This window comes from Neofelis nebulosa, chromosome 5 (genome assembly GCF_028018385.1).
Source record: "Neofelis nebulosa isolate mNeoNeb1 chromosome 5, mNeoNeb1.pri, whole genome shotgun sequence".
NCBI lineage: Eukaryota > Metazoa > Chordata > Mammalia > Carnivora > Felidae > Neofelis > Neofelis nebulosa.
In genome coordinates, this window is record NC_080786.1 from 11,533,311 (window position 1) to 11,554,884 (window position 21,574).

The following is a 21,574-nucleotide window of genomic DNA, read 5'->3' on the forward strand; positions in this document are numbered from 1 at the left end:
TTTCCAGCTCTTTAAGGTGTAAGGTTAGGTTGTGTATCTTAGAACTTTCTTCCTTTTTTAGGAAGGCCTGTATTGCTATACACTTTCCTCTTATAACCGCCTTTCCTGCATCCCACAGGTTTTGGGTTGTGATGTTATCATTTTCATAGGCTTCCATGAACTTTTTAATTTCCTCTTTAACTTCTTGGTTGGCCCATTCATTCTTTAGTAGGATGGTCTTTAGTCTCCAAGTATTTGTTACCTTTCCAAATTTTTTCTTGTGGTTGATTTCAAGTTTCATAGCATTGTGGTCTGAAAATATGCACGGTATGATCTCGATCTTTTTGTACTTGTTGAGGGCTGATTTGTGTGCCAGTATGTGGTCTATTCTGGAGAACGTTCCATGTGCACTGGAGAAGAATGTATATTCCACTGCTTTAGGATGAAATGTTCTGAATATATCTGTTGAGTCCATCTAGTCCAGTTTGTCATTCAAAGCCATTGTTTCCTTGTTGATTTTTTTATTAGATTATCTGTCCATTGCTGTCAGTGGGGTGCTGAAGTCCCCTACTATTATGGTATCACTATCAATGAATTTCTTTATGTTTGCGATTAATTGATTTATATAATTAGGTCCTTCCTCATTTGGCACATAAATGTTTGTAACTGTTAGGTCTTCTTGGTGGATAGACCCCTTGAGTATGATATAATGCCCTTCTGCATCTCTTGATACAGTCTTTATTTTACAGTCTAGATATTCTGATATAAGTATGGCTACTTGGCTTTCTTCTGTTGACCATTAGCATGATAGATGGTTCTCCATCCCCTTACTTTCAATCTGAAGGTGTCTTTAGGTCTAAAGTGGGTCTCTTGTAAACATCATATGGATGGATCTTGTTTTCTTATCCATTCTGTTACCCTATGTCTTTTGATTGGAGCATTGAGTCCATTCACATTTAAAATGAGTACTGAAAGATATGAATTTATTGCCATTATGTTGCTTGTAGAGTTGGAGTTTCTGGTGGTGTTCTCTGGTCCTTTCTAGTCTTTGTTGGTTTTGGTATGTATGTATGTATGTATGTATGTATGTATGTATTTATGTATGTATGTATATATGTATGTATTTTTCATCCTTCCTCCCCTCAGAGTCCCCCTTAAAATTTCTTGCAGTGCTGGTTTAGTGGTCACAAATTCCTTTAATTTTTGTTTCTCTGGGAAATTTTTAATCTCTCCTATTTTGAATGACAGCCTTGCTGGATAAAGAATTCTTGGTTGCATATTTTTCTGATTCAGCACATTAAATATATCCTGCCACTCCTTTCTGGCCTGTCGATTTCTGTGGATAGGTCTGCTGTACACCTGATCTGTCTTCCCTTGTAGGTGAAGGACTTTTTTCCCTTGCTGCTTTCATGATTCTCTCCTTGCCTGAGTATTTTGTGAATTTGACTGTGATATGCTTTGCTGATGGTCGTTTTTTGTTGAATCTAATGGGAGTCTTCTGTGCTTCCTGGATTTTGATGTCTGTGTCTTTCCCCAGGGTGGGAAAAATTTCCACTATGATTTGCTCACATAACCCTTCTACCCCTATTTCTCTCTCTTCCTCTTCTGGGACCCCATTGATTCTGATGTTGTTCCTTTTTAATGAGTCACTGGTTTCTCTAATTCTTAAATCATGCTCTTTTGCCTTAGTCTCCCCCTTTTCTTTCCCTGCTTCATTATTCTCCATAAATTTGTCCTCTATATCGCTGATTGTCTGTTCTGCCTCATCTGTCCTTCCTGCCATGGCATCCATTCTAGATTGCAGCTCAGTTATAGCATATATTTCATCCTGACTAGCTTTTACTTCTTTTATCTCCACAGAAAGGGATTCTAATCTATTTTCGACTCCAGCTAGTATTGTTATTATTGTGATTCTAAATTCTGGTTCAGACACCTTGCTTGTATCTGTGTTGGTTAAGTCCCTGGCTGTCGTTTCTTCCTGCTCTTTCTTTTGGGGTGAATTCCTTCGTTTTGTCATTTTGAAGGGAGAAAAGGAATTAATGAGGTCAAATAAGATTAAAACAAAGAAATTAAAATTAAAAAATATTAAAATTAAAAAATTAAAAACAGACACACACGCAAAAGAAATCGAATAAATGATGCTAGATCCTTGGTGTGTTTTGGTCTGGGTGTTGAAAGGGGCTTGATAGATTAGAGAAAAAAGGGGAAAGGAAAAAAAAGGAAATCGTTTGAAAATTTGAAAAAATGAATACACTGAAGTAGACTAAAATGAAATGATGTAAGTAAAATAGAATTTGAAATAAGTTACACAAAAGAAAAAATATAGTAGAAAAAATTTAAAGAAAAATATTTTTAATAAAAATTGAAAGTAAAAATGAATTTTTTCTCTTTCTGTATTCAAGAAAAAGAAAATAAGCGAAAAAGAGGGAGAAAAAAAGAAAGAAAATTGAATAGATGGACGGGCGAACAAACTGAAATACGACTGAAATTACTTCGTGTTCCCCTAGAAGTCAAACTATGAAGCACTTTATAGTCCATAAACTAAGCTGGCGGTGAGACGTGTTCTTGAAGAGCGAGGTGGGCCTAGTTGGGCGGGGCTTATTAATGTAATGGCTCCGTCCCCCACTAGGTGGCGCTGCTTAGCTTACCAGGGTGGATTGTTGCGGTGCTTGTAGGTGCGTACACGCGTGCGCAGGAATGGTGAAAATGGCGTCACCCAGCCACCCAGTCTGTTCTCCCAGATCGGCAATTGTGCACCCGTCCTCTGTCTTCAGCTTTCATCCACTCCCCGCTTTTACACTGTCCGTGACCAAGACCCAGGCAGCACCTCCCTCCTGACTTTTTTTCTCGGATGCGGCTGTTTTTCCCGACCCCTTACTTCTGCGGGACTGCGGCTTTGACCCGTTCTGCCCTTTTGCAGGAGGGTTTCACTGAGCAACGGGCCGGGTGCTGGCAGCACCCAGAAACGTTTGCAGGAGCCTGCTGCCACTGCCCCGAAACTGGGGCTGGGTGCCAGCCAGCCCCAGGACAAGTTTGCAAGATAGCGTAGCAGCAGCGTTTCAGGGATTATGGAAAATCACAACACACGTCCGGCACCAGGCTTCATCCCCAGTGACCTTGTTCCAGCACCAGCTAATGTGCCTGTTCTCCTGGGTCCACTGGGGCCTTGCCTTTGGGGACTCACACAGCCTCCTCCTAGTGGCCTCCCAGCAGGGGAACCGTGTCTCCCTGTGTGGCCTGAAGAACCCCGGACTCCACTCTGCTCCTAGGGATTCGCCCTTCTCACCAGAGCACCGCCAGGTATCGAGCTGCGGAGTTTTCGATTCTGCACTCCCCCTGTTTATAGAGTCTTAATGGAATTTAAACCCTCTCCTTTCTCCCTTTTTAGTTCAATCCCTGCGGCTATTTCCACTTTTCCACTTTCTCTCCAGCTGCTTTTGTGGGGGGTGCTTTTCCCGTACCCACCCCCCATCTCTGTCCTCTCTCCATAAGCAAAAACAGCTCCCTGCCCTCCGCGGCTTCTTTCTCCCCCAGTTCACTTCTCCGCGCCACGTACCTGCTGAGTTCCGTGGTTCAGGTTGTGCAGATTGTTGTGTTATACCGCAGATCAGTTTTCTAGGTGAGCGGGATGGTTTAGCATTGGTCTGGCTGTATTTCATGGACGCGAGACACACCAAAAACTTCCATGCTGTTCTGCCATCTTGGCTCCCTCTCCTATTTTCCACAAGTTTTATAGCTGATTTGTGTACTTCTACATTTGTTTGTCTTATTTTTTAACGTTCTATTTGGAGATTCTAACTGTATAGCAGAGAGTTCCCATATACTCATTACTCAGCTTCCCTTGATGATAGCATCTTATATAATCATAATACAATGTGTGAAACTAAGGAATTGACGTTGGTACTTGGCTGTTAACTGAACTACATACTTTATTTGGATTTCACTAGTTTTTCAATTAATGGTTTTGTTTTTGTTTTTGTTTTTTTTCTGGTTCCACGATCTCACATTGCATTTAGTTGCTGTATCTGTTATTGTTATGGACTGAATGTTTGTGCCCTGCCCCTTCCCCCTCCCCCCAAATTCTTCTGCTGAAATCTAATCCCCAGTGTGATATTTGGAGGTGAGGTTTGGGGGAAAGTAATTAGATCATGAGGGTGGAACCCTCATGAATGGGATTATAAAAAGAGGCCAGAGAGCTAGCTTGCTCTTTCCCCTGTGAGGATTCAGGGAGGAGTTAGCGGTCTACAACCCACAAGAGGGCTCTCACCAGAACCTGACCGTGCTGGCCTCATGACCTGGGACTTCCAGCTCCCAAAACCATGAAAACTAAATTTCTGTGGTTGATAAGCTTCCCAGTTTATGGTACTTTGTTATAGTAGCTGGAGCTAAGACAGTTATCTATTGCTACACAACAAATTACTACAAATTTAGTGGCTTAAAACAGCATATTAATGATCTTATAGTTTCTGTAGGTTAGGAGTTTAGGCACAACTTCATTAGATCCTCTGCTTAGGGTCTCACAAGACTGGAATTAGGTGTCAGCTGGGCTGCAGTCCCATTTGGCGGCTAGACTGGGGTGAATCTGCTTTCAAGCTCGCTCAAGTGTTGGCAGAATTCATTCCCTTGAGACTGTAGGACTAAAGACCTTGGCTTCTTGCTAGATGTTGGTCGATGCTGCCTTCAGCTCTTGGAGGTGGGCCTTCCAGAAGTGTCACTTACTTCTTCAAAAGCGGCTAGGAAGAGAGGTCTCTTGAGTGAGCAATATGGAGTCATAAAGTAACATAATCACAGAAAAGACATCCCATCACCTTTGTCATATTCTACTGGTTAGAAATAAGTCAGGGGGAGGGGATTGTACAAGGGCATGACCACCAGGGGGTTGGGATCATCACTAGCCCCCATAGACTATTCCCCACAATGGTCACACCTCTTTAATCGCCTCTAGTCTGTGACAATAACTTAGTCTTTTTGTCCTTCATAACCTTGACACTTAAGAAGAATACTGACCAGTTATTTTATTAATTTTGTATACCATTGTATTTATAGTAACTATTAAAATATTTTTCTCAGTGGGGTGCCTGGCTAGCTCAGTCAGGATAGCTCGCAACTCTCGCCACCAGCATTATGAATTCAAGCCCCACACTGGGCATAGAGCTTACTAAAAAAATAGAAAAAAAACCCCTACTTTCTCAGAAAATCATGAGTACATACTTCTCATTTACTCTTCCCCCACAATGATTACACCATCAAATAGTAATGTGTCTCTTTGTTTTTGTTTCCTGGGTGATGCTGGAGAAAAGCTTATACCAAGAATTGATGGATTATGTATAAAATGTTGTGAGACTAGAAGAATGATCATACCTCTGATAGAAATCAGAAAATTAGGGGGGGAAAAATATAGCTCGGGAAGCAGAGTGAACATTTGTCGTTTCTCCTCTGGGAAAGCTCCCTGACTGTCTGTGCAGTTCAGGTGCAGAGAACTCCATGCAGCTCCAGCAGTGGACACATCTGTTACACCTGTCAGAGCCCCGGGCCACAGTGATTGGCTCAGGGATTGGCCCGTGACCCAATCAGAGCGGCAGAAATGTTCAAACGAAACCCTCTCTAGGGCCGTTGAGAAAGAGGCAGGCGTAGTATGTTACAGGGCTTCACGCCATAGGAAGCTTCTGCTTCTTTTCTTTGAAGCAGAAGATACCACACCTGGAACTGTGGTAAAGCATTCCGCCTTGCGAATTAATTAATATTAGGTTTTGCTGTGAGACAGAAACCCCAAATTTAAAATAATTTAAATAAGATAGAAATGTATTTTCTCTCACATGAAATGAGGTCCAGAGGTAAGCAATTCAGGGCTATATGTGGTAGCTCCAAGGTCATCAGAGAGTTGTTTCTTTCTCTCTCGTTCTAATTCCTGATAACATGGCTCTACCTAATGGTCCCAGATGGCTGTTTGAGCTTCCAGGCTGTGAGGAGGAGGAAAGGGTGAAGAGGGATCCTTCAAGGACACCTTCTAAAAATTGCTCATGACACTTCTACTTATATTCCATTGGCCAGAACTTAGTCACACTGCTATGTTTAACTGCAATAGAGGCATGGAAATGCCTTTATCTCAGGAGGCTGTGTGCTCTGCCACAAATAAGAGGTTTTATTACAGAAGAGTAGGGGGAAACAGCTATGGGAGGACAGTGAGCTCTCTCTGTCCTATCTCCACAAAAGGAGAGTCTGACTGACAATAGAGCCTGTCCTGAAGGAGCAGAGTTGAAAGAGGAAAGCAAGTCAGTGTTGCCCTAATGATATTTTTCAACCTCTGGATCAAGCTGTACCTGAAGCCAAACTACCCCTGCTACTTAAGCTCATAACTTTCCTTCCTCCCTCCCTCCCTTTTCCTTCTTTCCTTCCTTTTTGTTTTTCTTTTGAAACCGAAAACAATCTTGATTGGTACAGAAAGGAGGATTCTCCCAAAGAACTATAAGGTCACCTTTATTTCTTTGTCCTCTCAAGTTCTCCATTCCCTCAAAGCTGCTCAGAATGACGGGGCGCCTGGGTGGCGCAGTCGGTTAAGCGTCCGACTTCAGCCAGGTCACGATCTCGCGGTCCGTGAGTTCGAGCCCCGCGTCAGGCTCTGGGCTGATGGCTCGGAGCCTGGAGCCTGTTTCCGATTCTGTGTCTCCCTCTTTCTCTGCCCCTCCCCCGTTCATGCTCTGTCTCTCTCTGTCCCAAAAATAAATAAAAAACGTTGAAAAAAAAAATTAAAAAAAAAAAAAAAGCTGCTCAGAATGGCAGCCGAGTGTTCTCTTAGATCTCCCATGAGCCAAATTAGGCACCTCTATGCTCCATTTCCTTTCAGGCTAAAGGAGAGAGGGGACTGCTTGCATTTCATAGAACTTGCTTTCTTGGATTTGATTACAATTTTTAAAAAAATTTTATTTATTTTGAGAGGGAGAGAGAGTGGGGGAGGGGTAGAGAGAGAGGGAGAGAGAGAATCTCAAGCAGGCTCTGTGCTGACAGCACAGTGCCTGCCATGGGGCTCGATCTCACACACTGTGAGATCATGACCTGAGCCAAAATCAAGAGTCGAACACTTAATCCACTGAGCCTCCCAGGCACCTTGGATTTGATTACAATTTTTAAAATCTGTGAACTTATAAACCTCTGCTAAGACTTATAAGCTAGAATTCTCAGCCCTACCTATTCTAGCTTATTTATTTATCTTTAGCAAATGCTTCCTGGAATTCTTTTGCTATTTAGTAAAAACTCCTCTGTCAAATAGATTGCTGCGTGTATACCCACCTCCTCCTTCTCAATTATGACTTTTATTCACATTAACAAAGCCGGTGGGAATTGGAGCTTAATGGATTTTTTCTGTTGATCTGAGAATCCTGCCATGATAGGTCACATTTTAAGGGGTTTAAATAGTTGGTCAGTGATACAGCCTTTTTTTTTTTTTTTAAGTGACTTTACTAATAGTACCACTTTGCCTATTCTGTTCCCTTGGCATCTTTTTTTTTTTTTTTTTTTTTTTTCTGGATCTTTTCGTTGGAGCAGAAGATATAAAACATTAGGTTTGGAGGTTTTCCTATCAGATTCTAAAAGCATGGTTTTCACTTAAATTATCATGCTTCTCTGTACCTACTTATATCAGTAAAGTGATTAGAAGTGTCTACCAACTGCAATTCGCAGGCTATGAAATTCAGCTTTTTGAATTTAAATTATATGGCAGTACCATATGGCAGAGAGGAAAGGAGTGCTCAATTTCTTATCTAACAGAGAGTGCCTCTCAAGCAAGGGAAATTGCCGTCACGGTCCAAGTTTCAAAAACGGGCTCTCTGAGGCTTAGCATTACCTGCTGCCTCCCAAAGTACATACATACAGGATTTTCCCCAGCCACTGTGAGAAAAGTTGCTACAACTCAGTGGAGATGAGGAGAACCCGAGTCAGCCACTGCCCATCTTCCCACAACTGGATGCTGAGGTGGCCATGAGTACAAAGTTCTGGGAATGGGAGAATTCTGGGTGTCTTTCACCTACATGTATTTTTTTTTTTTTTTTTACATTTATACAACTTGAGGCAGAGCCATATCACAGAATATCATTCATTTCCCCTAGGGCATTATATGCGGTTGCCATCAGCCTAATGCAATTATGCTTGGGAGCACCATGGAGGCTCCTAAAGCTTCTAAAGCACAAGGTCAAGTTCTATGACTGTCCAGGTATCGGGGGGGGGGGGGGATGCTGCTAATTTATGATTATGGGGACTCTTCTCTTTGAGCCTGTCATAAATTAATGGAACTCAGGGAGCCACACATCCTCTTTAGGATTGTAAATGGGATCCTGACATTTTAGACTCTCTGTCGTTGTAGCGACTGAGTATCCTTTCTCTCACGTGACATTAGGGGACACCTTACAGCCTGATGAAATGGTGAATTCCTACTTGCCTTCTCTTAAGTCGGTATCAGGACAATTCAGAAAGAGCAGGGATACTTCGGGGTGGTGGTCTCTCTCATCTAGCTTGCGCATGAATTAAGCAAGTTCTTCTCCTATAATGGTGGTACTGGATATTTCCCTTTGCTCTCCAGATCCACTCCCCACCACGTCCTCTGCTTCTGGTGGGTGACGTGGATGGGCGACGGCCACATGGTCCCTGGCCGCTGGCTCCCGGTTGGGGCTGTCCCATAGCTAGTACTGACAGGCGAGGTTGGGCTACTTATCCCCTGGCTTCCTCTCTGTGGGGGCACCAGTGCTGACCACGGACACAGCTCCTGCTAGGTGGCTCACACCTCGCAGTTCTCTCGCTCTGATCTCAGACCATTTCTCTCCCCCTGCCCCTTCAGTCTCTGACCTCCCCCCTATTGTCATTAGTCCTAAATCTCACACTAGCCATTGTGGCTTCTCTGGTCTTGCCCACACTTTTATAAATAATTCATTCTTTAAACTCTCCTTCAAATTACTCCTTTTCAGTGTACCTTGTATTTCTTGTTGGAGGAACGCTAAGTGATAAAACAGCATTGTCCTGACTTGCCCATTTTCCCTTCTGCCTCTTTCACAGGACTGGATTCTAATGGTCTTCATTTTAAGTGTCTACAAAAGGCCACCATGTTTGTTTGCTTGTATTTCCTTACGTCATACACTGTTGCCCTGCCTCATTTCCAGAAGGGTGTGATGATGCTGTGTATTTGCTAGTTTTGCCCTAGTTTGGACTCGCCTCTGCCCATTTAAAATGTACTGTACCTTCAGGTCACCCACCCCCAGAAAATTGGGGAAAACCTTCAAACTGGCTATTCTCTGTCATGAAGACATCTCTAAAAATAGATTTTATTGAATTTAGTCTTTTTAAATTGAATTTGACTGAACCTGTTTGGCATGGACATAACTTCAAAAATGTAATATGCATTTGCTTGATGGCACTGAAGTATCTACTGTTTTGGTTAGCACAGGTTAAGCTTTGATTCTTTTGAGATAATTGTCTTCTTATATATAATATGGATAATTTCTTTTCTTAGGTACCCGTTGCCCTATAAGAAAAAAAAATGACAACAAGAAAAAAATACCAATGTGCCACACTTATGATAAAAAAGGATCCAGATGTGGGTGTTAATTCCTAGGTTATTCAAAATCATGATAGGTTATTCAAGACTGAATTAGACACTAAATAATTTTCAGTACAAGTGAAGTATATGGTTCTTTAAAATAGTGGTAAAAATGTTTTGAATCCTAGGTACTCTTTTGTTGTTGTTTTGAATGTTATTTATTTATTTTGAGAGAGAGTGTGTGCTCATGAGAGCAGGAGAGGGGCAGAGGGAGAGGGCTAGGGAGAATCCCAAACAGGCTCTGAGCTGTCAACACAGAGTCCGACATGGGGCTCAATCCCACAAACCGTGAGATCATGACCTGAGCCGAAATCAACGGTCAGATGCTTAACCAACCGAGCCACTCAGGTGCCCCTGAATCCTAGGTATTCTAATGATGGCTTTGGGCCAGGACTAACTTTTACCCAAATGGAAAAAAAGAGATGTAGGAGGCTCTGTCCATGTCCCACTCACCTCCCCGTGGCTGCCAGTGGAGGTCACCTGCATTTTCAGTGGACAATTCCTGTACTTGCAGAACAGATTCTTCCCTTCTACGTCTCTCTGCCAATAAGATTGTGCTGGACCCATGTGCGGGGGCTGGGATTTAATGCCCCAATGACAACCCTTGCCCATGTAGGGACAAATACCCACATTTCCGTACCCCTTCGGGTGGAGGGACGACTTTAAGACGTATTCAGTGTAGGTGTTTGGCGGGTCTCCGGCAGGATTGAGCCCCCGTTGCCCACAGAAGTAATTTGTTCATTAACACACCTTTTACCGGCTTCCTCCCTTCCTGTCTCACTTCTACACTCCCTGTGCTTCCTGTGATCACCTCCCAGATAAACTACTTCCACCCAAATCCTGAGGAGCATTTGGGAGAACCATTAGGATAGGAGGACATGGGAGAGGAGAAACACCAAGTGATAGATCATGCCATTCTAAGCGTCAAGGGAATAGGGTGTTTTATGTTCTTCGGAATCATCTCAGCCTTTAGACTGTAAACTATTGAGAACGCTGGCTGTTTCTAATCAACTCTATAAATCTCTACAGCCTGTGCATACAATGAAGGAGGACTCGATAAATATTTGATACTAATGACAATTCTAAGATTATGCTATTTATGGTAGTCATCACCATAGCGAAGGGGTATAATTATTGCAAAACAGCGAATAAAGTTCTGCCTTTTTTTTTTAAGGTAAGTGCCCTTTTAGTCATCTCTAAAGGCTCAAAAAGAGTATAATATCTTACTTAGATGAGCACTCTTAGGGAAAGATAAGTTTATACAATTGTGTTCAATACAAACTGAATGTCTTCTCAGGTATCTTGTCAATTTTTCACATTCCTCTACTCATGCCAAGGGTCTGAGTGAAGAAAACGCAGCACGTTTGCACGGTTCCATTAGACCACTGTTTTCACCAAATGCACATCGGGTGTGTATATTTGCATGCACAGCTCAGCTTTCCCACTTAGAACTGACTGGGGACTTTTTATAAATCTCACTGAAAGGAGCCCAATCCAAAAATAAATGGCAGAGAATTCAGTGGAGGAAACAATAATGAAATAGAAATTATATGCATTATTTAACTCTAAGCAACTCCGCAAATGTTGGCCTTTTTTCTTTGACTTATCATCCATCCAGGATTCAGTGAGATGAATAATGTTTTCAGCACATTGTTTTAGGAAATTTTTCCCCCCAAATAACTCCCTAGCATTTATCATATAGTAGAATAGTGAAAAGTCACACCCAGGATAATACCAGACAATTTCTTCATCTAGCTAATGTTGATGAAATTGAATAGGCTTTTGCTCCAAAATTCATTGGGAGTCATTATTCACTGTCCTAGAATGCATTTAATCATATTCGGTTGTCCACAGGTTGCATTACACATCTCTGCGAAGGGACAGTTATGGTGTAAAAAGAACCTTTGAGGTTGTACACAGTAGGACGAAGTATGTGATGATCCCTCCTGGAAACCAAAGCAAGTCAGCTTTAATTTAAAAACTTCAAGCTTCATTTAAACACATCAAGCTAAAATGTAGCATATCTTAGCAAAACAAGGTAAAGTGCTCTTTCAAATGATCACCCATTTCATCCTTCAAAATGTATTCTTTATTCATTTTCGAAATCGTCATCCTCACCACATTTAGACATCACTTGCAAATGAGCTAATGGTGTAGCAGCGCAAAATGCCGAGACAACTACAATTACCTCTTAATTACACACAGCAGGCCTCCGATGTGTGTCTCCCCCCCCCCCCCTTCTGAGGATGCTTAACAAGAAACAAAGAAAGTCAAGCAAACCAGTTAGAGATCCCACGCAGGCTTCTTGATGGCAGGTTTGCTCTGAAGCTCTGTGGAGTGAGATACCATAGCAGCGACTGTCACCAGGAAGAGCTTGCCCGGCTCAAGAAAATAATGGGACTGAATCTGATGATCCTGTCCACACTGAGGGACCTGGAGAACTAGGAATCAGAACAACGGAGATAATCGGATCTGCAAATCAATGGTTTACAAGGGGTTCTAGCCCTCTACATATGAAATAAGGAAATTTCAGGCAATTCACCCCAGGGCGGTTTTATATCTTCTTTGAGAAAGAAATCGATATCTCCTTGTTACTGTGAGATCATATATTTAGTAGGGGAAATGGTCTAAGACCAGAAATATGTCAAACAACTCCCAACAACTCATCTCCAGGGGAGATTAATGTGATTGGGAAAAGCCGATCAATTAATTAGTCAATACAAGTTTATTGCACGACTGTTGGTTGCCGGCTATGTCCACAGTGAGGTTAATAAACACTGTGCGTGTATTCTGTGCTTTTTCACACGTTCTGTGGGAGAGCTACTGGGAGAAGTAAGCACTCAGACATACGTGGATGGTGTGAATGCAAAAATGGATCCACTGGCTTAGGGTGATAATAATTATTCTGTGTGTATAAATCACTTGCCAGACGACAAAGGATGTTTGTAAGCTTTCTCTTCTTTGATTCACACCACCAATCTGTGAAACTAATAGGGAAACACATTAACCTCTTTCTACAAATGAAAAAGGCTCTTGATCAATGATCTAGAAATTTCCAAGAGCTATGAGAATTTGAGTTTATAATACACACCATTATCACACTTACCAGAAGAGGGTACCAGAATGGATATGGAGGTTTCTAGAACCCGACCTGAGGACAGCTGTCACACTCTCACATCCAGTTCCACTTGAGAAATTTCAATTAGTCCCACCTGAGGTTTCCTCTGTTTTCACAGAACATTTCCATAGCTTGAATTTGGCATGATGCATTGTTCCTCTTTCTTTGTTTTCTCTTTATTCTGCTGGACCAGTGGCCTCAAACCCGGCTTTATTATAAAGTCACCTGCTGAATTTATTATCAGTTCAGTTTTCTGGGCTCTCCCACAGACCAGCTGGATCAGAGATCCCTGATACAGTCTGATACCAGACCTGCTTTGGTTACCTGGAGCCCCTGGGACAGAACTTGACCTTCTCTGGACATTTGCTTGGCCTTTTCACTTTTTTTTTTTTTTTTTTTTTTTTTTGATACAGAGAGAGACAGAGCATGACCGGGGGAGGGGCAGAGAGAGAGGGAGACACAGAATCGGAAGCAGGCTCCAAGCTCTGAGCCATCAGCCCAGAGCCCGATGCGGGGCTTGAACTCACGGACCACGAGATCGTGACCTGAGCCGAAGTCGGACGCCCAACCGACTGAGCCACCCAGGTGCCCCAGGCCTTTTCACTTTTATGACCCCAGTCTGATCTAGTTTAAGCAGTGTTGCAATCAATAAAAGTTAATTGGTGAGCCTAAGTGAAGGAGATATGGGTGCTCATTTTGTATTCTTGCAACCTCTCTGAGTTTGGCATTTTTCAATATAAAAAGTTGGAGAAAAAAAGATGTGATTGGTTAAATAACTATTAATACATTTAGAAATAGTTTAAAAACCAAAGTAATTGTGCTTCAATACTAACTTACTTAAGGTTTGCTGAGTAAATGAATGAATGAATGAATGATCTCATCTCTGGCCTTTGGTCTGGGAGAAGATATTAGAAGCTAGAACTATCAGCCTGAGTATTCAGTTAAGTCAGAGAGAGGTAAATGGTACCAGGAAGATCTTGGAAAGCGGGAGAGTTGAAGGCTAAAAATAAGTTTCCCAGTTGCATTGTTGGAACTCACAACCAGTCATTTTCCAAAAAAGTTCCCCACATCATATTATCCTCTAAGTAGATACCTGTTTCTGTTTTCACTTCCGGTTAACCCTCCGCTGTCTGCATAATAGACAGGGAGCAACGTGGGTCAACAAGCAGTAAGAAGACAAGTCAAGTGAGATATGGCTGGTTATATGATTCCTTTCTTAGAAGCCTCATTGTGCCTGCCATGCCCACAATCCCTTTCCGCAGAGGCCTTTACATATGAGATGCCATGCCTTGTACCATGCACGCCCCCCTCCACCATCCAGATCACGCTTGACTGGAGTAGTGGTGGGGTCCAGGTTCAAAGACAGCCGAAGATCAGCAGTCTTAGAGGTACACTGGATCTATCCTGATTCATGGCTGGCTTCTCTGAGGCTGTTGGAATATGAGACATATGTAGACATACAGCAATGGTGTGCAACATGGAAACAGAGAGGTAAACAAAGAGAGGGCTCTAGGTGTGAAAGCTGTGTTGGAAAGATGAAGAGTCACTTGACCATGGCCACGGCAGTAGAAGCGAAAGCAGGAAAATGTTTGTCGAGATTCTTGGTTTCAAAGGACAAAAACCCAACTTGAACTTGCTTAGGCACAAGGGGGAATTTATTGGCTAATACTGCTAGGATGATTGGGTATGCAGTGAGGTAGGATGAGAAGCAAGACTTGAATCCGTTCAGAAATTACTGTCTTTATCTCGTACTTTTGCTCCCCTCAGAGTGTTTGCCTCATTGTCTCATATTGTCAATTCAGAGAGAGGGGCCAAGGCCACCTGAAGCTCTGACACTAAAAATCCCTGGGGAAAGGCTCTGATTGTTCCTGCTTAGGTCACATAACCATCACTGGACTAATCCATGTGGCCAGGAGGTCTGGGTCCTGCGGTTGTCAGTTTCAGTAGAACTTCACAATGTACACAGAGAGAAAGAACAAACCTCCAAGAGAAAGAGGATAAATTTTCCCAAAGAAGGGGGAGAAACTCTGGGTAGAGTAAACCATTGATATTTACTCTAGATGCCATAACATCAGAATGTTAGAGATGGAATCAGTAGACACCTACTTCTGAGCACACACACACTTCAGATTTGGTTGCAACATCAGAGCAACTGCTCATCTCCTAGGGCTACAGTTTTTCACATGTATCAGCCAGCTCTTACTATAATGAGCTGCATAACAAACAATCCAAAGGTCTCAGTGGCTTACAACAACACATATTTATTTCTCATTCATGGGTCAGGAGTCAGTTGGGATACTCTTTGGGATATGAGTTGGATTCTGGTCTGCTCCGTGCATCTCCTCATTCTGGGACAAGTGCTATCCGAGACAGGTTCTTCGTGATAAAGGTCAGAAGCACAAGGATCAAGCCAAACTGTGAAAGGATATATTTAAGTGCCTGTGTTTCTAGTTGCACCATGACTACGAACATTCCATTATTCACGTCAACCATTAATAGACCAGAGGAGTTCCGCAGAGGTGAGGAAGAGAAAGTGAATACCTGCTGGAAAATAAGAAAATCCACCACAATCCTCTATGGCAATAAAGGACCTTCTAAGAGGTCTGCTGAAATTACTTCTTGTACTTTCTTGTTTTCCTATATATTTATTTAACGGATGTATATCTCAGTTCAGAAATCCTAGTGTGCATAACATATAACTTTATTTCCTATAATGCAACTTAGTTCTATTTTGAGCCCGCATTCAGCTGAGTGGCTGAAACTTAACCTCATTTAATTCAGAATTATCTCTCTCCAAGTTTTTCAAGACGGCATCTAAATCCTGGGGGCTTATGTATTATCAAAACACATCTGGAGAACATCTGGTCTTTGAGTCCTCTGTCTGCACAGACATCCACTGAAATGTTCATCATTTTGTCTCAGAAGTCAGTCCATGCAAATGACCACCGAGATGTCACTTCTATGGCTGCTTTACTCCCTTGGCCCTATGTTTTGGAACATGAGACTCATTCATGCTTCTGTGCCATGGTGGGCTCTCCAAGGTCAGGTATGATCAAAGTGGTGCCTGCCTAGGTGCATATAACTCCCCTGAGGTCTCTGCCTGAGGCAGGGTCACCACAGATTATTGCGTAGGCCATTCCACATCTCCAGTGGTTTCATTCACACGGGTGGCAGAGAGCAGGTACCCATCTCCTGGTCCTACAAATCTATCTTGGGTTTTGCTGCCTACTGGAAAAAGGGTACAAGGCCACAATCCTAAGGACTTGCTGTTTTCCAAATATTTAATCGTCCCCTAGTTTTCTCCCGTTGACATACCCAAAAGAATTTCCCAACTCTGAGGGAAACCCTAGTCTACTCAACAACCTCCCCCTGTGTCTTGCCTGTTCCCAACCGTGGCATTTTTCTGCCTAAGCTAAAGCTGGTCTCCACCTGCCCTGTCATCCTGCAAAACAAGGCCTAGGATTTTGGAAACCCAAACCGAGAAGGCTTCATTGTTTCAGTTTTCATCAGAGCTCGTCCCTTCCTTGAGGCAGTGAGCTTAAACCAGCCTAACTGCTTGGAAAGAAAAGGACTTGGGGGGAAACATCTCAAAAATGTTAGCTTTATTACATTTACAGAGACACACTGATCATGTTGCAGTTCTTTGAAATTCGAAGGAAATAAAAACCCAAAACACACTGTCCTAAGTCATATTTGTTAGGCCTTCCATGGATTGTGAGACTCCTATTAAAATATGTTTTGTCTGGGGCGCCTGGGTGGCTCAGTCGGTTAAGCGTCCGACTTAAGCGTCCGACTTCGGCTCAGGTCATGATCTCACGGTCCGTGAGTTCGAGCCCCGCGTCGGGCTCTGTGCTGACAGCTCGGAGCCTGGAGCCTGTTTCAGGTTCTGTGTCTCCCTCTCTCTCTGACCCTCCCCTGTTCATGCTCTCTCTCTGTCTCAAAAATAAATGTTAAAAAAATTTTAAAAATGTTTTGTCTGACACTGTGGAAAATCAGACTATTTTAAACTAAACAGCAAATCCGTTTACATTATGAAAATAAGGTTCAAGAGGAACTGGAAAGCGGTCTGAAATGCCCACTATTTTCCTATGACAAGCTGGAAAAAGTTCCTTTCAGAACGGGGTGAAACACTGGCCTAAAAGCATTCCTCATTTTTCACTCCAGTTGCCAAACTTACCACGGCCCATCTTCTATGGGATCACAAAGTGTTGAGATAATTAGGTGTTTGTCTGTTTGTTTGTTTTAAACAAGATGCTATTCTTTGCCGGACCCTTTGGAGATGTCTGATCAGCCAATGAGACTGTGACTCACGGTTTTCCCATGAATGACTCCCATGCTAAAACCTCGTCCTCCAGCCACCGCGGTTCTGTGTAAGCCCATCTCTGGCCGTGGCCAGCCAGGCCAGGCTGGATACCTGCTCCCAACTAGCCAGTCTCCTGGGAACTCGGGATTGAGACTGAAGAGTCTGTCTCTTGGCTGAACCTGCAGCTCCTGGGACGCAGAGAAAACTCGTTTGTGGAGAGAGAATGTGGAAGACGCCCTTGCTGAATCTGTCCTCCTAGTTTTGTAATTCCCAGATTCTTCTCTCCTAAGGCCATGTGTCTTGCCACTGCGATGTCTTCCAGGATTCTGAGATGGCACAAGCTTACAATAAAGCCCCCTCCCTGGTGAGCTTGAGCTCATCTGATTGTATTTCTCTTGTTTGCAGCTATAGAACTTTAGCAAACACACTTTTCCTTTTGCTGAGCTCAGTTAAACCCAAACCTTATTTATATCAACAAAGGACTTAATTAAGCTGAGTGGGTAACAAACAGAATCAAGAAGAACGTGGATAACCACGAGCAGCTGATAGTTACTTTAAAGGAAAAGGGAACACAGTGGTGGCTACACATTGAGTCACAGAGCCCCCGTCTGTAATCTGTGCACATCAAACTGCCAGTGCAAAGTGTTGGCTTTTTTATATGAGAGCAGAATTGGAAACAGTTATGCCCTCAGCTAATGAACAGCGTGAACAAAGGAAGGGGAACGTTTAACAGCCTGTGTGAAGCTGCTGAGCGTTTAGAGGTGGAAAGAATGCACAAGAGCAAAGTTTCTACTTCAAACCTAGGAGGGTTTTGTAGCGCTTATTATTTTAGGCTACCAGACTGCCTGCTTTCATGTATTGATATATTGACTCTGTAAAAAAAGAAATCATTAAAAATATAAGTTTGATCACATGTTCATAGCCATCTGCTTCTGGTGACTAAGTTGGGGGTGCAGAGTGCCAAGAAAGGATGTACCATCTTTTGTCAACCGAGGCAAAAATAAAAATCACAGATAAAAATCGGAACTTGGGGGAAGCATCCGGATTTCTCAAATAAGTCAAAAAATATGCAAACTGCAGACCTCCTTTAAACCCTGGCGTAATCCAACTTTTGGGGGGAGTTGTGTCTGCTCGGTAGATGACTTCAGATTGATGGATGAGGGTGCTATGGGAAGTGAGGTTTGAGGGCCCAGATCCAAGCTCTCGTACATCACTTGAAGAGAATTTCCCTTTCCCCTGCGCTCTCTCTGCTAGGGGATAAAACATTTTTAAAAACAGTCTATTCGAGTAGCCTTGAAATTTTGCCTGATTTGATTTGTAAAGCATTCCATTTAAAGTCCCCAGTTTCCTGGTAGAAGCCCCAAGAAAACACCTCCTCTAAAAAGAACCTTATACCATGATCGCACCTCACATTACCGGTCAGTAAGAGTGTCTGGCAATTAGCTTTTTATAGAGTGGGGAGAGAACCTCTCTTTTGAACCATATTTCTGGTTCTTTAAATTAACAGAACTTATTTTTCTTGAGGACGTTCTTAGAATGCAGCAGTAGAGCATTTTTTCATTCTTCAGCTTCAGAAGAAGCTTATTTAATTTCTTTTTTAAAAAGTTTTTTTAACGTTTATTTATTTTTGAGAGAGAGAGACAGAGCATGAAGAGGAGAGGGAGACACAGAATCCGAAGCAGGCTCCAGGCTCCGAGCCGTCAGCACAGAGCCCGATGCGGGACTCGAACCCACAAACTGCAAGATCATGACCTGAGCCAACTTAACCGACTGAGCCACCCAGGTGCCCCAGAATTTATCTAATTTCTAATTCAACTAAGTCTGTCCTTGGCCCTTGATCTCACTTTCAGCTGTCAAATTTAGCTCTCTGTGATTGCTGTGGACAAGATGAGCTCTAGACAAAATTGGATGAAGGTAACATTTGTCATTGGCTCTTTTTCATCTCCCCCATTGGTGCAATATTCCCTTTCGTGCCCCGTTCCCGCCAAGGCACTCATGTTGCCTGGGTGATCCAGCTTCGATAGACCCAACTTTCTCTGTACTGTCCAGAAATCCCACTTCTGTACTTACCTATGAACAAAACCATATTCATTTTTGTTAACTGAAAATATATGATTATCGAACATAAATTATGTGCTGGCCTGTGGGGAAATAGGTTCTACTTACATAAATGGGTGAGAAAAAAGCTTAGGGTGGAAAGCTGCCACCACAAGGCGAAAGTGCCTGAGGTTAGCTAGTGAGATACTGTAATGGGATCATGAGTAACTTATTATATCACCTGCAGGAAATAACTTTCCATCTGATGCCTATATACTATTGCACTTTGATCACAAATGCCACTTGCCCCCCCCCCCCCAAACCCTTTGCTTCTTACACATATGAGTTAATGATTACTGTCTGATTGTTTTCTCCATCTTCATGTGTGTAAGATCTTGTTTTCTTCATGTTCACCATGTGGGTTATATCTTGTGAGCTCAATAAATATGGAGATGAAACCCCTGTGTGGGGCTCTTGTCTCCTCCTGGACATTAGCCTCTCTCATATTCAATTCTGCATCTTCTCTCTTGCTGGACAAGAGAGAACTCCAGACTCAGTCTGCAAAATCAGCTATGTGTTAGACGTATGGATACAAAAGCAAATGCCATGGGCCCCTGTTTTCAAAGACTTCACAGTCTAAGCAATGCATACCAATGTACACATGGACAAAAGCAAAAGCAAGCACCTATCATAATGCCTACATAAGTAATAGAAATGTGACATAATCGAAGTTGATTAAAGCCCTTGGGAACCAGTGAGAAAGGCAGAATTGGAAATGAGGGGGAGATTCAGGAAGGGTTCAGGTCATCTGAATCAAATCCATTCCAAAAAAAGTGTGAGACAACACATTTTCAGATTGGGGGCATCTATATTTCATTATTTTAAATGAGAAAGTAAGAATGCATTTTCAGGCACAGAGGTGAACCACAGACCAGGCCCCAGGGATGACAATTGAGAAACATTCGAAATCCGGTTGACCCTGGAAGATCTGGGCGATACGGTCATTGTATCCATATTTCTTACAAGTTTAGGGGGTTGGATCACAGCCTAAAATGTAAAATGTTGATCCTTTCTTCTTATAAAAATAGCGTGCAATGAGATGGATATCTATTCTGAAGTGAGAACCGGAGAAAACTGGAAATGAGATGAACCACACCGGCATATTTATTGATCTGCTTTGGCTTAGTAGTTCATCCTTTGCAATATAGGTTTTCATAAAGAAGGATAGTAATATGATAGGTTTCTTCAAAAGTCTATTATGAAAATAGAAAACGACATTTTCTTCCTGGGAAGATTTAGCTTCCTGGGAAGATTTAGCTGCCAAATCTGTCAGGACATTGCTTTGTATACTGTACTTATTGAAGAACTTGATGCCATTACTGGTGTTAGCCGGTAATGCGGGAGTGAGGATGAGCCTGGAGAAGCACCAAAGGTCAAAGCAGTGAACATCCACCTTTTAAATTCACGTGCACAAAGGCCGTCAAGGAAAAACACTCAGAAAGATGACACGACATCTTCTAAATTATGGTATTTAAATGCTATATATATCCTAGTGATTTGGGGTGTAGAATCCAGATCTATTAGTTTATACATTTCAGCTACTGTCACAGAAAGACCCGAAGTAACAGTGGCTCAGACAAGAAAGAAGTTTCTGTGCATGCAGCACAGGGCTGATAGGGTAGCTCTGTTGGGTCAGGAATGTAAGTTCCTTTTCTTTTACATTCAAATGCTTTGAACGTCACGTCTTCGTTAGTAAAATGGGAATAACGGCACTTCATCTTCCTTGTGATCGTGATAAGAGATAATGTATGTAGGATGCCTGGCACAGAGTAGGATCTCACTATGCGTTCCTAACATTCACTCCCAGGCCTGCTGACTTCTGTGAATCCTAGGGGCCCCCTTTAAATAAGTGTGTCATAAAACTGCACTACTCCCACTCTCTCTTAAACTCTACAGCCTCCTCTGTCTTTTGCTGGAACTATTCTGTGTTTCCCTTGATGTCACCTGCCCGTTTTGATGGGAAAGTGTCACCCTGTGGGGAAAAGGGTGCTGAGAGGCAATCCTGTTGGTGAACATCAGGGAAGGAGGCCTCTGTGGATCTTAACCTAGAGTGGTGCTTCCAAACTCTCTTCCTTGCCATATATGCTCAAAAGATATATTTGACCCTGGAAGTCTAAGACACTGGAAGAAGTTCCAGGCAGCAGACATCTCTGACCTTCTGTGTCAGATGAAATTGCTCATGGAAAAGGCCCCAGGGACAGGCAGAGCTGTGGCTCGATACCTGAAAGGCTCAGGATTTTTCAACTCTACATTTCTAGATGGCTGGAAAAAGCACGGTCTTTCTATGTGGGTTGGTAATGGTGCCTTTTATTTAAGAGGCTCTCCCCGGGAGGAGATCCAAACTTTATTTCTTTCCAGTCTGCTGGGGACCCAGCAGCCATTTAATCTAGGTTAGGTGCTTGGGGCTTGGACCTATTTGGGTATATCTGATGACCCGTGGGTGCCACGGGACAGCTACTTGCATGAGGTGATTTGCCTGTAGGGAGAGCGCTTC